The sequence below is a fragment of the Pongo abelii genome, chromosome 1 (assembly GCF_028885655.2).
Source record: "Pongo abelii isolate AG06213 chromosome 1, NHGRI_mPonAbe1-v2.0_pri, whole genome shotgun sequence".
NCBI lineage: Eukaryota > Metazoa > Chordata > Mammalia > Primates > Hominidae > Pongo > Pongo abelii.
In genome coordinates, this window is record NC_071985.2 from 137881756 (window position 1) to 137898300 (window position 16545).

General features: G+C 42.9%; 1 protein-coding gene across 12 annotated transcripts in view; it reads right to left on the bottom strand.

The window, feature by feature from the left end:
- TLCD4 (TLC domain containing 4) overlaps positions 1 to 15247 on the bottom strand; it is a 115394-nt gene extending 100147 nt beyond the window's left edge. For 8 of the 12 annotated variants that reach the window (XM_054530977.1, XM_054530968.1, XM_054530971.1 and 5 more), the window contains exon 1: positions 15020 to 15222. The gene's annotated coding sequence lies outside the window, so the exon portion shown is untranslated. Of the gene's footprint in view, positions 1 to 7438; positions 7636 to 15019 lie in introns of all 12 variants that reach the window. The other 4 variants (XM_054530972.1, XM_054530973.1, XM_054530990.1 and 1 more) reach the window with 3 other exon arrangements.
- Between the last annotated feature and the right edge of the window lie 1298 nt (positions 15248 to 16545).

Below are 16545 nucleotides of genomic sequence, written 5' to 3' on the forward strand. Positions count from 1 at the left end.
TGTACTTAAAACTTGAATGGCTAATTGGTAGAGAATAACCTTGGATTGCTTGAACTGTTACCTACAATCCAAAGCCTGCTGTTAGTGTACCTTCTGCTTTGCTGCTGCAGCTTGCAGAGAGATTGAGGAAACACAACTCCGATACTTTCTGATGCAATGACTAAAGTCTTGAATGGTTTCACATCTGCCTTCCTCTCTAAACTTAATTTGTTTATCTTCCCTTTGGCTCCTGATCGCTTACCTCATATCTTGTTTGCAGTCTTGTATACAGTGTACTTTTATATGTTGTAATTTTTCTCTTAAAGCAATTTTGGTTTGCCTTTCTGACCAATACTCACTTTTCAAATACCATGTGGTGTGAATATTCCATGTGGCAAGCCTATATGACTTAATCATTTAGTCCTTACTTAATTCTCACAATAATACTATGAGGGATTTCTTTTTATTATTCTCATTTTACAGTATACATAATTAAGACCTAAAGAGGTGCTGGCACGGTGGCTCACGCCTGTAATCCCAGCACTTTGGGAGGCCGAGGCGGGCGGATCATGAGGTCAGGAGATTGAAACCATCCTGACTAACACAGTGAAACCCTGTCTCTACTAAAAATACAAAAGATTAGCTGGGCTTGGTGGCAGGCACCTGTAATCCCAGCTACTTGGGAGGCTGAGGCAGGAGAATCACTTGAACCCAGGAGGTGGAAGTTGCAGTGAGCCGAGATCATGCCACTGCACTCCGGCCTCAGTGACAGAGCGACTCTGTCTCAAAAAAAAACAAAAAAAACAAACCCTAAAGAGGTTAAGTAATGTGCCAAGCAACAGAACAAGTGGCAGAGCTGATATATAAAGGTAGAAAGTCTGACTCCAGAGCACAAGTTTGTCACTTTACACTAATTTGTAGTTTCTCTAGGACCATGTCTGTTTTTGACCTCCTTGAAAACTGTTCCTGTGTGACCCCAGCAGTCTTCTGTAGTACTCCTGCAAGTTTCATTCTGAATCTTATATACAGTATGATTGGATCCAAGGCAATCATGACATTTATTAAGCATAGCCACCGTGCTAAGTGCTGTTCATTTGTTATGTCATTTAACCTTCACAGATCCTAATAAGAAAGATAAGGTTATCTTCATTTTACAGATGAAGAAATACAGGCACAAATAATGTGTTCAAGGTCACATTAGAAGAGGAGCTAGAATTTAAACTCGTGTAGTCTGACTCCGCAACTCATACTCATGGATGCACAAGTAAGTAGAAAGCCTGAAGAATTCCTCAGGCCTCATACGACGGGTGAAGTTAAATTATTCAGGCTTTAATTATCCAGGATAGGCGATAAGGGAGTAAGTATGTTTTAGTTATTTATTGCTGCCTAACATATGATCACAAAACTTAGTGGCTTAAAACAACAATCATTTATCGGTTAACAATTCTGTGGGTCAGTATTTGGGCTGGATTTAGCTGGGAGGTTCTTCTGCTGGTTTCACCTGAGCTCACTCATGTGGTGACAGTCACCTGGAAGGTTGGTGGGGTCTTCATGGTCCAGATAAACTCTCTGGTGATCAAGACCAGTTCACAGATGTTTAACCTGTGCAGTGGCATACAGCACTCACTTAAAAGGGTTTATCACTCTGTTGTTGCCGTTTAAAAATTATTAATAATTATGGTACAAGAGATCTCACTGGGCCTCGCAAGTTGGTGCTGGATGTCAGCTGGGCATCTTTCTCTATGTAGACTCTTATCCTCAAAGAGGCTAGCCAGCCAGGCATGGTGTAATCCCAACACCTTGGGAGGCCAAGGTAGGAGGATCACTTGAGCTCAGAAGTTAAAGACCAGCCTGGGAAACAATGAGACTCCATCTCTACCAAAAAAAAAAAAAATGTAATTAGCCAGATGTGAGGGCATGCACTTGTAGTCCCAGCTACTTGGGAGGCTGAGGTGGGAGGACTGCTTGAGCCACAGAGGTTGAGGCTGCAGTGAGCCATGACAGCACCAATGCACTCCAACCTGGGTGACAGAGTAAGACCTTGCATCAGAAAAAAGGGAGGTGCTTAGCCCAAGTTTCTTCACATGATGACAGGAACTTTCCAAGAGACTGACAGCAAGGTTTCTTAAGGTCCAGGCTCAAAATTCCCATATCATTATTTTTGATCCATTTTTTTGGTCAAAACAAGTCATAGGCCAACCCGGACACAATGAAGTAGAGGTCTGGAGTCCACCTCTTAATGAGAAAAACAGAAAGTCACATTGCACAGGGTCATATATAAAGGGATGGGACAAGATTATGACTATTTATTGCAATCTACCACAGAAGAGATATGTAGTTAAGGTAAAAGGAAATAATTTCAGTTTGGGAAATGTTATAGTTGAAGTCTCTCCTGTGGTAAATTCATGCAAAGGAATCCAGTATTTGGATAACATATATGTGTCTAGAACATGGAAGAGAATCCTGGTTGGACATATGAATTTCGGAATTGTCAATATGCAGGTAATAGGTTTCTGAATAAACAGATCAGTACTCCCAAAAAGACTGCATTACATGAAGGTGAAGGATAACAAAGAGATATAGTCAATCCCTTGGGACACCCAAACATCTGAGTGGACTCTTCTTCACATACAGCTCAATCTCCCTCTCTACCTGTGGTCCTATCCACTTTCTGCAGCCAGCTCAAGGTCAGTACCTGTGGGGGAAGTACAGCCTGCTCTGATACATCCAGATATGACTACTTACAGTCCGATGACCCATAACATAAAAGAAAGATACTCAATCCCCACTTTCCACCCAATATGCAAGGTTAGAACAGAAACAGAATTAACCACAATAAAAACTTCCATTTGAAAAATAAAAGAATGGAAACCTGATACAATCAGTAGTCCTTAATTTCTTGTTTGTTTGTTTTCTTTCCAAGCAGAAATCTCTCCACTGGCCATGAAAGAAATTCCTTGATTAACCTCATCTGGGCCCCTGGGTTCACCCTCTGGGAGGTTCTTCCTTGTGCATTATTCTTCAGGTTAAAAATTGAAGTGGATGTTGGAGAATATGTTTTCCTAGAGACTGCCTTAGGATATGAACAATGACTGTCATTTCCAAGTCAGATTTGTGGTTTCTTTAGCAATAGAATTTCTTCAAAAACTTAGTACAAGGCCAGGTGTGATGACTCACACCTGTAATCCCAGCACTCTGGGAGGCCGAGGTGGGCAGATCACCTGAGGTCAGGAGTTCAAGACCAGCCTGTCCAACATGGGGAAACCCTGTCTCTACTAAAAATACAAAAAGTAGCTGGGCATGGTGGCACTCATCTGTAATCCCAGCTACTCAGGAGGCTGAGGCACAAGACTCACTTGAACCCAGGAGACAGAAGTTGCAGTGAGCCAAGGTATTGTGTCTGGAATTGGTGGGTTCTTGGTCTTACTGACTTCAAGAATGAAGCCGTGGACCTTCATGGTGAGTGTTACAGCTCTTAAGGTGGCGCGTCTGGAGTTTGTTCCTTCTGATGTTCGGATGTGTTCAGCGTTTCTTCCTTCTGGTAGGTTCGTGGTCCTGCTGGCTTCAGGAGTGAAGCTGCAGACCTTCGCGGTGAGTGTTACAGCTCATAAAAGCAATATGGACCTAAAGAGCAAGCAGTAGCAAGATTTATTGCAAAGAGTGAAAGAACAAAGCTTCCACAGTGTGGAAGGGGACCCGAGCGGGTTGCCACTGCTGGCTCGGGCAGCCTGCTTTTATTCTCTTATCTGGCCTCACCCACATCCTGCTGATTGGTAGAGCCCAGTGGTCTGTTTTGACAAGGCGCTGATTGGTGCGTTTACAATCCCTGAGCTAGACACAAAGGTTCTTTCCGTCCTTACTAGATTAGCTAGATACAGAGTGTGGACACAAAGGTTCTCCAAGTCCCCACCAGAGTAGCTAGATACAAAGTGTTGATTGGTGCATTCACAAACCTTGAGCTAGACACAGGGTGCTGACTGGTGTATTTACAATCCCTGAGCTAGACATAAAGGTTCTCCACGTCTCCACTAGATTAACTAGATACAGAGTGTCCACACAAAGGTTCTCTCCAAGGCCTTACCAGAGTAGCCAGATACAGAGTGTCGATTGGTGCATTCACAAACCCTGAGCTACACACAAGGGGCTGACTGGTGTGTTTACAAACCTTGAGCTAGATACAGAGTGACGACTGGTGTATTTACAATCCCTGAGCTAGACATAAATGTTCTCCAAGGCCCCACCAGAGTAGCTAGATACAGAGTGTCGATTGGTGTATTCACAGACCCTGAGCTAGACACAGGGTGCTAATTGGTGTATTTACAATCTCTGAGCTAGACATAAAGGTTCTCCACGTCTCCACTAGACTCAGGAGCCCAGCTGGCTTCACCTAGTAGACCCTGCACCCAGGCTGCAGGTGGAGCTGCCTGCCAGTCCCGCGCCCTGCACCTGCACTCCTCAGCCCTTAGGTGGTCGATAGGACTAGGCGCCCTGGAGCAAGAGGCGGCGCTCATCCGGGAGGCACAGGCCGCACAGAAGCCCACGGAGGAGGTAGGAGGCTCAGGCATGGCAGGCTGCAGGTCCCAAGCCCTGCCCCGCAGGAAGGCAGCTAAGGCCTGGTGAGAAATCGAGCGCAGCGCCAGCGGGCTGGCACTGCTAGGAGACCCAGTACACCCTCCGCAGCCGCTGGCCCAGGTGCTAAGCCCTTCATTGCCCGGACCGGCAGGGCCTGCCGGCTGCTCCGAGTGCGGGGCCCGCCAAGCCTACGCCCACCCGGAACTCCAGCTGGCCCGCAGGCGCCGCGCGCAGCCCCGGTTCCCGCTCGCGCGTCTCCCTCCACACCTCCCTGCAAGCTGAAAGAGCCGGCTCTGGCCTTGGCCAGCCCAGAAAAAGGCTCCCACAGTGCAGTGGTAGGCTGAAAGGCTCCTCAAGTGCCGCCAAAGTAGGAGCCCAGGCAGACCAGGCGCCGAGAGCGAGCGAGGGCTGTGAGGACTTGCCAGCACGCTGTCACCTCTCAGTAGCGCCATTGCACTCTAGCTTGGGAGACAGTGCAAGACTCCATCTCAAAAACAAACAAAAATGTAGTACAGTAGTCCCCCCTTATTGGCAGAGGATATGTCTCAAGACAGTGGATGCCTGAAACCGCAATGGTACTGAACCCCATTGCCATCAATCAGAACATGTTTAGATGTCTGCCACCAACAAATTTAGTGCCTTTTTCATTATAACAAGACACTAATCACACACTGTGGCTGTAACTTTTGCAATTTGAGGTGCCACAACAAAACTAACATGAATTTTTTTCCTTCTTCACAATCTCATGGACAGAAGATTCGTTCTTACTGTAATCTTTCTTAATAGTCTCAGCACACAATTTTTTTCTTTCCTTATTAAATTGAGAAATTTTGCCTTTTTATTAAAAGGAAGCACTTTATGGCTTCTCTGTGATATCTGAATAGCCAGCATCACTAATCTTGTGCTTTGGGGCTATTATTAAGTAAAATAAGGGTTACTTGAACACAAGCACTGCCATACCACAACAGTGGATCATAACTGGGAGGGCTACTAAATGACAAATAGTTGGGTAGCATATACAGCATGGACATGCTGTACAAAGGCAGGATTCACCTTCCAGGAGGGATGGCTGGGATAGCATAAGATTTCATCATGCTAGTTATAAGAGTGTACAATTAAAAACTTATGAATTGTCTATTTCTGTAACTTTTCATTTAATATTTTTGGAAATCATGAAAAATGAAACCGTGTGGGGAGTTGTAGGCTTCTATGCCGTTTGTCACCTGTCCGTTACATGTGCCAGTGATAGGGACAGGAGGCAGGGAAATTCTGGGCAGAAGAGGGCAGGTCCCTGGTGAGGGTCCCACCTCCAAGCCTGGAACCATGGCCCAAAGAGGGAACATGCATTCCTGTTTTCCCACTCAAATGTTGCCTTTTCAAAAACTACCCATGGCCTGCCCCACCCCCATCCTGTACCCATAAAAACCCCAGGCTCCACCAGCAGAGAGAAGAGAAAAGGAGAAGCAGCTGGATGTCAGAGAGAAGCAGCTTGACTTCAAAGGGACAGCTTGATGGTGTGGCTTTGGAGAGGAGTCTGACAGGGGATGGCTGGACTCCAGGGGAAGATCACCTTCCGATTCCATCCCTTTTCCAGCTCCCCTTCCCTCTGAGAGCCACTTTCATTGGCAATAAAATTCTCTGCATTCACCACCCTTCAATTCGTTCATGCAATCTGATTTTTCCTGAATGCCAAACAAGAGGCATCACTCCAAAGTCTGTCACACTGACCCTCTGCCCTTGCTGGTGTAGAGCAACTGCCTCATGCAAAACGGCAGAGGGCCCACTGAGCTGTTTAACACTTAAGCTGTCCACGGACAGCACAGCTAAAAGTGTACTGTAACACACACCCTCTGGGGTTTCAGGGGTCACAGGTACTCCCCATTAGACACTGCCACGGGGACTGCACAGAGTTTTGCTCCTGCTGGCACCCAAAAGCACTCACCCCAGCTCCTACACCTGCTCACCTGCATGCTCCCTCCCATGAGGGGCTGAGCATAATGGGTTCAAGTGAGTGGAGTTTACCCGTGCTAGTGGAGACGTGGCTGGCTAGCCCCAGTGCCCACACTCCAGGTCCTACTCATGAAGCAGTCAGGGAAAATTTCCTGCTTCACCAGGAACTACAATGCAAGTTATTTTTTCAATCTACCTCTTAAATTTGCTTATACACTAGTTCCTATCATCTACTCATTCATCTTTTCATTGTTTTAATGGTGGCTATTTTAAGATAATCTTAAAAAATAAGTGAGGGCAACTCCCTTAATCTGATCTTTGCTGCAAGGCTAGATCTCTTTCTTTGGCTGAAGAATCTTAATGGGAGGACTTGGAGAAAGTCTCTGAACAACATTCCAATATCCCATTTGGACTATAGAAATAATTGAACTTTCCAATACTGGGAGGCCCCAATATTCTGTAAATTCTTCCACAACCAGACAAGATCAGGCGCATTCAGGGTGGTGTGGCCATAGAGTGTACATTCTTTACTTTCTTCCATCCTGCTTGCAAACCCATCATTTCTTATGTGAGCTCATTGCTTTCTTGAAAAACCTTGCTAAATGCAGCAAAGAGAAACCATTATACATCTATATTCTGGTCCCTTCCAAATGCTTCCCCTAGAATTCAACTACAGAAGGAACATGATCAGCCTTCCAAGTTAAATAGGTAACGTTTTTACCAAATTTTTTATCACATCCTAACAAGGATCAACAGTTTCCCAGCCTGAGAGGTCTGTTTCCTCACTGCCAATTTTCTGACTGTTAGGCAGTACTATGTTTTCGGATTTTAGAGGTTTTCCATTTCCAAGTATCAATTTCTGTATTAGTTAGAGTAAAGGCTAAGAGATCCCAGAATCCAGTGACATAAAGAAAACAGATGCTTCTCTTCCTCTCACCTAACAGCCAGGCCTAGACTAAAAGAGCAGCTCTGTTCTAGGTTTGCCTTTCCAAAATTCAGGTCATAGAGGATCCGGGTTCCTTCCATCTTGTTGTTCCACCCTCTTCTAGGATGTCTTCCCCATCTTCATCATCACAGCTGGTCACAGACACGTCCATGAAGGAGAAAGAAAGCAGTCCAAGGCAAGCCATCTTCCTTTAACAAAGTAAGGCAAAAGTTGTATTCATTGCTCCTAGTTATATTTAATTGGCAAGCACTTACTGACAAAACCACTCCTCACTGCAGAGGAGGATAAGAAATGTAGTTGCCAGCTGAGTGAACACGTGACCAGCAAGAAGGGGAGAACAGTTTTCTGGGGACAATTATTAATGTGCCACAAAAAGTAAAAAGGAAAGATACCCATAGCTAAGAATCCTTAGAAATCCAAAGACCAAAAGGGGATAAATAAGTTTCTTAGAGGAAAAGAAAGTGAGAGCCTGAAAAAAACCTACGGCAAAATCTAGCTGGTGGGTATCCAAGTTTCCATTTTATGATTTCAAGTACTTTTCTGAATATATTTTATAAATAAAAGTTTTATTTATTTATTTTTTTAAGAGACAGGGTGTGCCTCTCTCACCCAGGCTAGAGTACAGTGGAACCACCATAGCTCACTGCAGCCTCGAACTCTTGGGCTCAAGTGATCCTCCCACCTCAGCCTCTTGAGTAGCTAGGACTACAGGGATGTGCCACCATGCCTAGCTATAATTTTTTGAAAATTTTATTGTAGAGATGGGATCTCACTATGTTGCCCAGACTGGTCTCAAACTCCTGGCCTTCAGCAATCCTCCTGTCTCTGCCTCCCAAAGTGTTGGGATTACAGGTGTGAGCTACTGTGCTCGGCCAACAGTTTTGTTTTGTTTTTGTAATTTTTAGGAAAGTAGATAGAAAAAGAAAGACCTAAGAAGAATATAAAGATAGAACAATAGTGGTATGAGGAGAATCAGAGAAAACGGTATATTATGTCAATGTCAACATGTTTGTCTAAAAGAAAAAAGTCAACAGAAGAAAATAATTTCATAAAAAAGGTTTTTTTCAGTTGGCTAAGAGAAGACAAGAAAGATAAGAAAAGGAAATATTCTTGCTTTCAGATGTCTTATTGTGGAAAGAAAAAAATAATAAAATAATATATTTTTTAAAAAGGCAATATTCTTTGGACTTGAAAATACAGATGTTATTAGAGAATAATTATGGTAGAAGTTACATTTCAGTGAATTGGGAAATGAAAATGAACAAGGAAAAATGAGACAGCAAGTGTAGCCTGGTCTTTTTTAAGAACACTGGCTTTCACAGAAAGAAACCGACAGTTAAGATGACAACTAGCAATGACTAATTCCATTTGCATGAGTACCACTCTCAGGGGGCTGAGCTGGGGTAGCAGTAGTAGGTTGTAAGGTCAAAGAGGGAATTCTTCTTTGCCCTCTGAAGGTTTGCTGAAAACTGAACTGACAACAGGCAGATTAATAGGAGAAAAAGGCATATACAGTTTATTTAACCAGCTGGGGGCTGGAGGTGGGGGAAATCACAGGAATGTGGTTACCCAATAACTCAATGAAGTCCAGATGCTTATATACTCTTCTTCCTAGGGGAAGAGGAGATGGGGAGCGGGCGTGTAGGGGAAATGAATGAGGTCAAAAAACAATGGCCTGGAATAAAGTTCCTCTGAACTCTGGAAGAGGTGGCCACAAGGTAAGGGGCAGAACTTCACTGTGAACAAAGGTTGTCTTATACAGATAAATTCTGCCAGAAAATCTCTTGGAGCTGCCCTCAGAAGAATAAATGAAAAGTCTGTCTGAGCATGGCAAAGATTCCCAGTCTCTTTTTTTATCCAGTGGTAATCTTTCCCGGTTATTTTTTAATTTTTAATTTTTTTTTTTTTTTTTGAGATGGAGTTTCACTCTTTGTTGCCCAGGCTGGAGTGCATTGGTGCAATCTTGGCTCACCAACACCTCCACCTCCTGGGTTCAAGCGATTCTCCTGTCTCAACCTCCCAAGTACCTGGGAATACAGGCATGCACCACCACGCCTGGCTAATTTTGTATTTTTAGTAGGCACAGGGTTTCTCCATGTTGGTCAGGCTGGTCTAGAACTCCCGAACTCAGATGATCCACCCGCCTCGGCCTCCCAAAGTGCTGGGATTACAGGCGTGAGCCACGGCGCCCAGCCTCTTTCCTGGTTATTTGATAAAATTCCTAGGGAGGGGGTCTTAAGATAATTGCATTTCTTTTGTAAAGAAACTTCACTAGTCAGATAAGGAAATTCCAGAGACAGAGTCCCTCCCTGTGCTTCAGAAAGAAAGAGGATCCCAGAGACAAAGGGCAGGGAAAGGTCAGAGAGAGACCTTGGTTCTGAGTCTTATTTCCGAAGCCTTTCAATTTTCTTTAATTCAAGGTACTAGGCATGCCAAAGTACCATATTCCAGGGAATTGTTTTCTAAGCCCCAACAGAGTCCAAAAGACTAGGGTTGTCCACAGTTCTTCTACTGCCCAGGGTTGTCCACAGTTCTTCTACTGCCCAGGGTTGTCCACAGTTCTTCTACTGCCCAGCATACATATAGTGCACATCTTGGCTGGGCACAGTGGCTCATGCCTGTAATCCAGACCTTTGGGAGGCTGAGGTGGGAGGATCTCTTGAGGCCAGGAGTTTGAGACCAGCCTGGGCAACATGGTGAGACCCTGTCTCTACAAAAAAAATTTTTTTAAAGATTAGCCAGGCTGGGCAACATGGTGAGACCACGTCTCTACAAAAAAATTTTTTTTAAAGATTAGCCAGGCTGGGCAACATGGTGAGACCATGTCTCTACAAGAAAATAAAATAAAATAATATAAAATATTAGCAAAGCATGTTGGCATGCACATGTAGTCATAGCTACTCAGAGGGCTGAGGTGGGAGGACCACTTGAGCCCAGGAGTTCAAGGCTGCAGTAAGCTATAATCATGCTACTGCTCTCCAACCTGGGTAAGAGAGAAGAAGAACCGTCTCAAAAAAGAAAAGAAAAGAAAAGAAGTGCATCTTGAACAGCTGGAAAAACAGAGTGCTCTGTATCTTAGGTTGGAAAAGTGTTCTCAAAGTTCAGAACTTCTCTTGAATGTGTTGGTTAAAACTTAGAATAATGAGACCTTGGGGCCTCCAGAGATAGTACCCTCTATCTCCACTCTCACAGTCAGTAACTGCCACTGTTGCATGAGATAGACAGCTTGTTCCCTGGAGAGTCAGGGGTCCACATTGGGTGTAGAGATGAAGAAGGACCAGAAAACACCTTAGCCACAGCTGGAGTTTGAGCAAAGCCCTACCCTTTCAGAACATCAACTGAGGTGGAAGGGGTCAATAAACGAATACATCTGAAGAAGCATATGAATCAGCAACAGTAAATCTTATAAACTTCAGGCACCTTTGTTTGGCAGACTAAACTCAAATATTCAACCGCCCCCTCCCCCACCTTCCATTCTAAACTTCCGCAAGAAGAGACTCAGAGTCAACAAATTCTAAAGTTGGCTCTAATTCTTCAAAGTGGTAGAGAAAGCAGGAATCTCTTGTTCTTATATAATAAAGCCAAAATTCCTTTAAGAAAAAAATATTATTTCACAGAGAAAGGATTAGATTTTGTTGTCTCTGAGGAAATTGAATACAGCGAGTGCTTACATTCTAAGTGACATAGCTCACTTCTCACATTGGTAGGAGAATTCAACCACCATTGGCAGATTCACCGTCAACCTTATTCATGGGGCTTGAGCTCACAGTCCTCTGAAACCCCCAGTTACTGATGTACTCACTCAGATGAAGTCTTAGGCATTGTGATATAGAAGAATAAACCGAGATGAAATGTCTACATCTTTTGGTGGGAAGTGCTTGAATATTTCTGAAGGAGGTAGACAAGGCCACCAGAATGAGGTTTGGAAGAAAGAAATTCAAGGAGAGAAGGCATCAGGGGAGTAAAGAGAATGGTTCTCCTTGTGAGGCCTAAGTCTGGAAGATCCTCCCTCTTGAGTGGTTCCTCAACCCTTTTAGAAAGATCAGTGGAGAGCCACCTAGTGGTAGCTGACAGGGAAGGTTGGCCAAGATAGGACAAACCTAATATGCCCCATTTATTTGCAAGCTTTATCAGAGAAAAGATCTGTTCCTGTTAGTTTTCAACCAAGCTCTCAGACACTCTTTGGGTCAGTATGTTGTAGAGGTACCCAGCATGCACAGGACAGTGTCATTCTAGGGCAAGTCTGTGTCAATATATGACTTCTGAGTCATTGGGAGGGCCATGCTTCCTCCATATGCTGACAGGAACATCCATATAATTCACCAAGAATAGGCTGCCTGACTGCATGTTCAGAATGATCACCTCTCAACATCTGAAATATAACTTTGCTCTGTGCTCAGTAGAAGGCTTCAGTTCCAAGACATAGTCCAACTGCGTAAAAATAGAATGGGAGTGGAAAGGCACTCTGGCAAAGAGATAAAAGGTGTGGTTTAAAGACTGGAGTGCCATTTTAATGTGGCTGGACTGTCTGGCAGTTTAAAGGAGTTTTGCTGAGCCAGACTGATTGAGGAAGGGTTTGATTGATTTTTGCTTTTATTTTTTAATGGGAAAGACTTGAGCTAGTTTTATAGGCTAAGGGTAAAGACCCAGTGAGACAGAGTCAGTGGTTCAAGATTCAGGAAAGGATAAATGATGTAGGAAACTGACCATAAAAGGGTTTGTTTCGATTATTAGCATCTTTTCAGAAAGGGAAATTAGAGATTCTTCTACATTTCTAAGTTAAGACACAGTTATTCCACAGTTCCATATGCAAATATTAATCCAGTATTACAAAGTGTGAAGACTTTCTCAGGTTCATTTAGGTTATATTTCAACTTATCCCAAACAAATATAAGCAGTAAAGAGCCCACTGGAGTGATGGTTTAGAGGAGACGGGAATCTTAGGCTTGCGAAATAGCTAAGTCACTTGGGATTTATATCAAAAAAGTCTGTCAGTAAATTAACAAACCTGTTTTGTTAACAAATTGAGAAGGTATTCATGAAGATTCATCAGCCTAATGTTGACGAAAGATGAACAGGATATTAAATAAATCATGGAAATGCTGAAAAGAAACCAGGTTAAGAGGCATAGCTAGAGCTGTCTCTCTACTGTTGTAAAGTGTTATTGGTTATTTGCACAAAACTTCCAAGAGAAAATAATATTAACCTTTAAGTAGCATATCCGTAATTTTCATTTTGCTGTCTCCTCCTTCTTACTGTAAAATATGTGTTGTTAAATACATTCCCTTAAGCAACATCACTATATTCCTGAAGTCACTAGATGGCCACGGTACACCCACAGGAAGTTAAGTCAAATCACCAGCAGTGTTCATTTAACATGGTAAAACCTCCATTTCCTCACCTACAAAATGGGGATAATAATAGTACTTAAGACCATAGGATGGTTGTGAGAGGTGGTTGAGAAAGTACATACATGCTTACTAAATGGTAGGCAGCATGTGTTATTATCCATATGATTTTCACAGTAGGTTTGCCATGCTTTTTCTTCATATAAAGTTAAGGAATAATGAATACATAAAAATTGAAGAGACACAATTTGTGTGTTTCTATCAAAAACAAAAAGCTCTGTGGCAGCACAAAATAATTTGAGAAAAAAGGGCAATGTACACAATGAAGGAGAAAATAAAAACGTAATGAGGATGCCAGACACAGGCTTTGTGGGGAGGGAGGACTTGCTGAGGAGAAAATTAATTTAGTAGATTTCAAAAACAAGCAATGTTTATAGTGCAGAAACATAATTGCCTTTACTTTACTTATAGGTCAAAAACAGAAAAAACGGTCACTTTGAAAATTAAAGAAGCTGCTATTATTGTGGGTGTCATTAATAAACATTATAATGTGGTATGAATGATGCTTCCCATGATAGTCTGGGAATGTACTTTTAAATAATATTTTCATGTTTTGTTAAATTTGGAACTGATGGGGCATTTGGGGTGTACAAAGTTAGGGCAAGGGATTTATAAACATGTCTGAAGATGTATCTGGGATAAATCAACAAAGTGAAAAAGAGAAAGAATACAATTGTGGTGTCTTAGTAATTTCACTAAATTCATCTTAAACAAGGCTTGAGTCTATCTATCTATCTATCTATCTATCTATCTATCTATCTATCTATCTATCTATCTGTCTATCGAGAGAGAATCCTTTTTGAATGTACCTGGAGAAAAAGCAAGAAAAAGGAAAAGCAATCCTTGACAGAAATGTTAAAAAAACCACTTAAAAAATCATTTTCCTTCTATTTAATTGTATAAATGAAAAATTAGACATAGTAAATAATATTTCTGTCTTGTTTTATTTAATATATAGCACAGTAGCCGGTATAAATATAAAATTTTTTTTCTTTCATTCTTTTATTATTTTTTTTTGAGACGGAGTCTCACTCTGTGGCCCAGGATGGAGTGCAGTGGCGCAATCTCGGCTCACTGCAACCTCCGCCTCCTGGGTTCACGCCACTCTCCTGTCTCAGCCTCCTGAGTAGCTGGGACTGCAGGCACCCGCCACCACGCCCAGCTAATTTTTTGTATTTTTAGTAGAGACGGGGTTTCACCGTGTTAGCCAGGATAGTCTTGATCTCCTGACCTCGTGATCCACCCGCCTCGGCCTCCCAAAGTGCTGGGATTACAGCCGTAAGCCACCACGCCCAGCTGTTTTTGTTTTTGTTGTTGTTGTTGTTTTTGTTTTGTTTTGTTTTGTTTTTTAAGACAGAGTCTTACTCTGTCACCCAGGCTGGAGGGCAGTGGTGCCATCTCTGATCACTGCAACCTCTGCCTCCCAGGTTCAAGTGATTCTCATGCTTCAGCCACCCTAGTAGCTGGGACTACAGGCATGCAGTACCACGCCCAGCTAATTTTTGTATTTTTAGTAAAGACAGGGTTTCACTATGTTGGCCAGCTGGTCTTGAACTCCTGGCCTCAAGTGATGCCCGCCTCGGCCTCACAAAGTGCTGGGATTATAGACATGAGCCAGTGCACCCAGCCTGCAATAAATAGTTTTAATGATAATGGAGAAGATACAAGTGTGGGCTATAGAGTCAGATTGACTATGATTAAACCCTGACTCTACCAATTCCTGGCTTTGTAACCCAGAGCAAATGATATGATCTCTCTGTACCTCAATGTCCTCATTTGTCAAATGGGTATCAGAAGTGTCTAATTAGCTAATCCATGTTTGGAGTACCTGGCATATAATAAATACACAATGAATGCCCATTATGGTAAGTATTAAATAGTTGCCTTAGCCTTCAAGGGCTAGCATTCAAAGAGTCCTAGGTAGTGGCTTCATCCAGGAAAAGGTTGTGACTCAAATATATATTAGTATATTTAAAAAGGAAAAAAAAATCTTGACTATAACTAAGATTATTTGGGTTGTACTGGGACAATTTTTATCACCCATCCTGCCCAATCTTCTAGATGATCTTTAACAGTAAAGTGTATAACCATCACTCCTGGTGGTCACATGTTCCCAGTTCTGTCTCTGACCCAGACTAAGAAATCCCGTCCAGCTTTATCCTACCTTGTCATGGACAGGCATGATGCTGACCAAAGTGGTGTCCCTGGTTGTTGCATAAAAGCTTCATTCTTTTTTATCTATACTTTTCTACCCTTATTAAGATTGACGATGGTTGAACTCTGGTGGGAAGGGACCTAGCTGCCAGGATCCCTAGCAGCCCACACTCCCAGGCAGCCCATAAAAGAACTGGTTGAATGACTTTTCTCCAGGAGGCCCTGTCAAGAGGCATGCAGTTTATACAGTCAGGCTCATTGTTAAGTCACTGCTTGGGTGTTAACTGTTATTACCTTACCACTGTACACCCAGTGCCTAGCTTAGTGTGCAGCATTTAATAGATATGAACTGAACTAAAATGAATTGAAAGCCTGCCTACATTCCTATTTACTTAAATCCTCAGAAGCCTCTCAGATCATCCATTATCATTCTAATTCCTATCTCTATGGTTCCCCCAATCTGACCCAACCTCTGTTCCACACCACCCTTCAAAGCCTTTCACAGCACCTTTTGGGCATCCTGACATATAACCTGCAAATTTTCCCTCTATCTTAAGCTTCTCTTTGAATGTCTTCTTCACTTCCCTTCTTAAGCTGAAGGCTTGCTCTCTCACACTTCCCCAGTATGTCTCTCAAATAGAAGCCTTTTGTTTCTCACTCCCACAGGAGTTGGGGAGGGCATCCCTCTTTCTCTCTATTGTTGCTTCCACACCATTCTCCTCCTTCTTTCAAAACTCCGGTTCCTTTAAAGTTCTTGCCATGTAGTTGTATCACCTTGAATCAGTCAGTATCTGTATCCCCAATAGCATACAGATGGCACACTTGTATCAGGTTAATCTGAGGATGAGTTATAAAGGGGTTATTTACAAAGGTGTGAATGTGGTAGGGAAAGCACAAGGGATGGTGGAGTAACCTAGGGCTAGTAACAGTGGAGCTGGTACCACCCCCTAGATCTGAAGGAACAAAGAAAGGAAATGCGGGGACCCTGAAGAAAATATATGTATAGAAAAGGCCATATCGAAAATAGCAGAGACCTTCAGTTCAGGGACACAGCCTTCCCTCCATCAGATCTTCTGCTGAAAGTCCTCACTGGCCAATCTCAACAAGAATCAGAGGGCAAGGAAACCTGTTGATTCAGTCCCTAAGTCTCAGCTAACATGGAACTGAGTGAAGTGGGAAAGCATGGAGAATGAATCTGGAGAGACAGATGGAAGATATCCAGCTCATACCGAATGATCTTTTTAATTGCTACCACTCTCCAATTTTTTACTCTTTGAACACATGAGCACCTAGCTAATTATTTTCCTCTCTACCCCTCAGTGATTTCAGGATCCAGTGATATTTTTCATCCATTCCCAATGATACTCTAAATACTGCTACCGGTAATAACACAACATTCACTTCAAACATTCCACTCTCTGACCACCATCTCTTATGTCTACAGTTCACTTACTCTAGTTCTTTCATTGCAATTTTTCAATCTTCTGGGGGCCTCCGATCCACAGATCTTACTACCATGCTACTATTCATCCACTC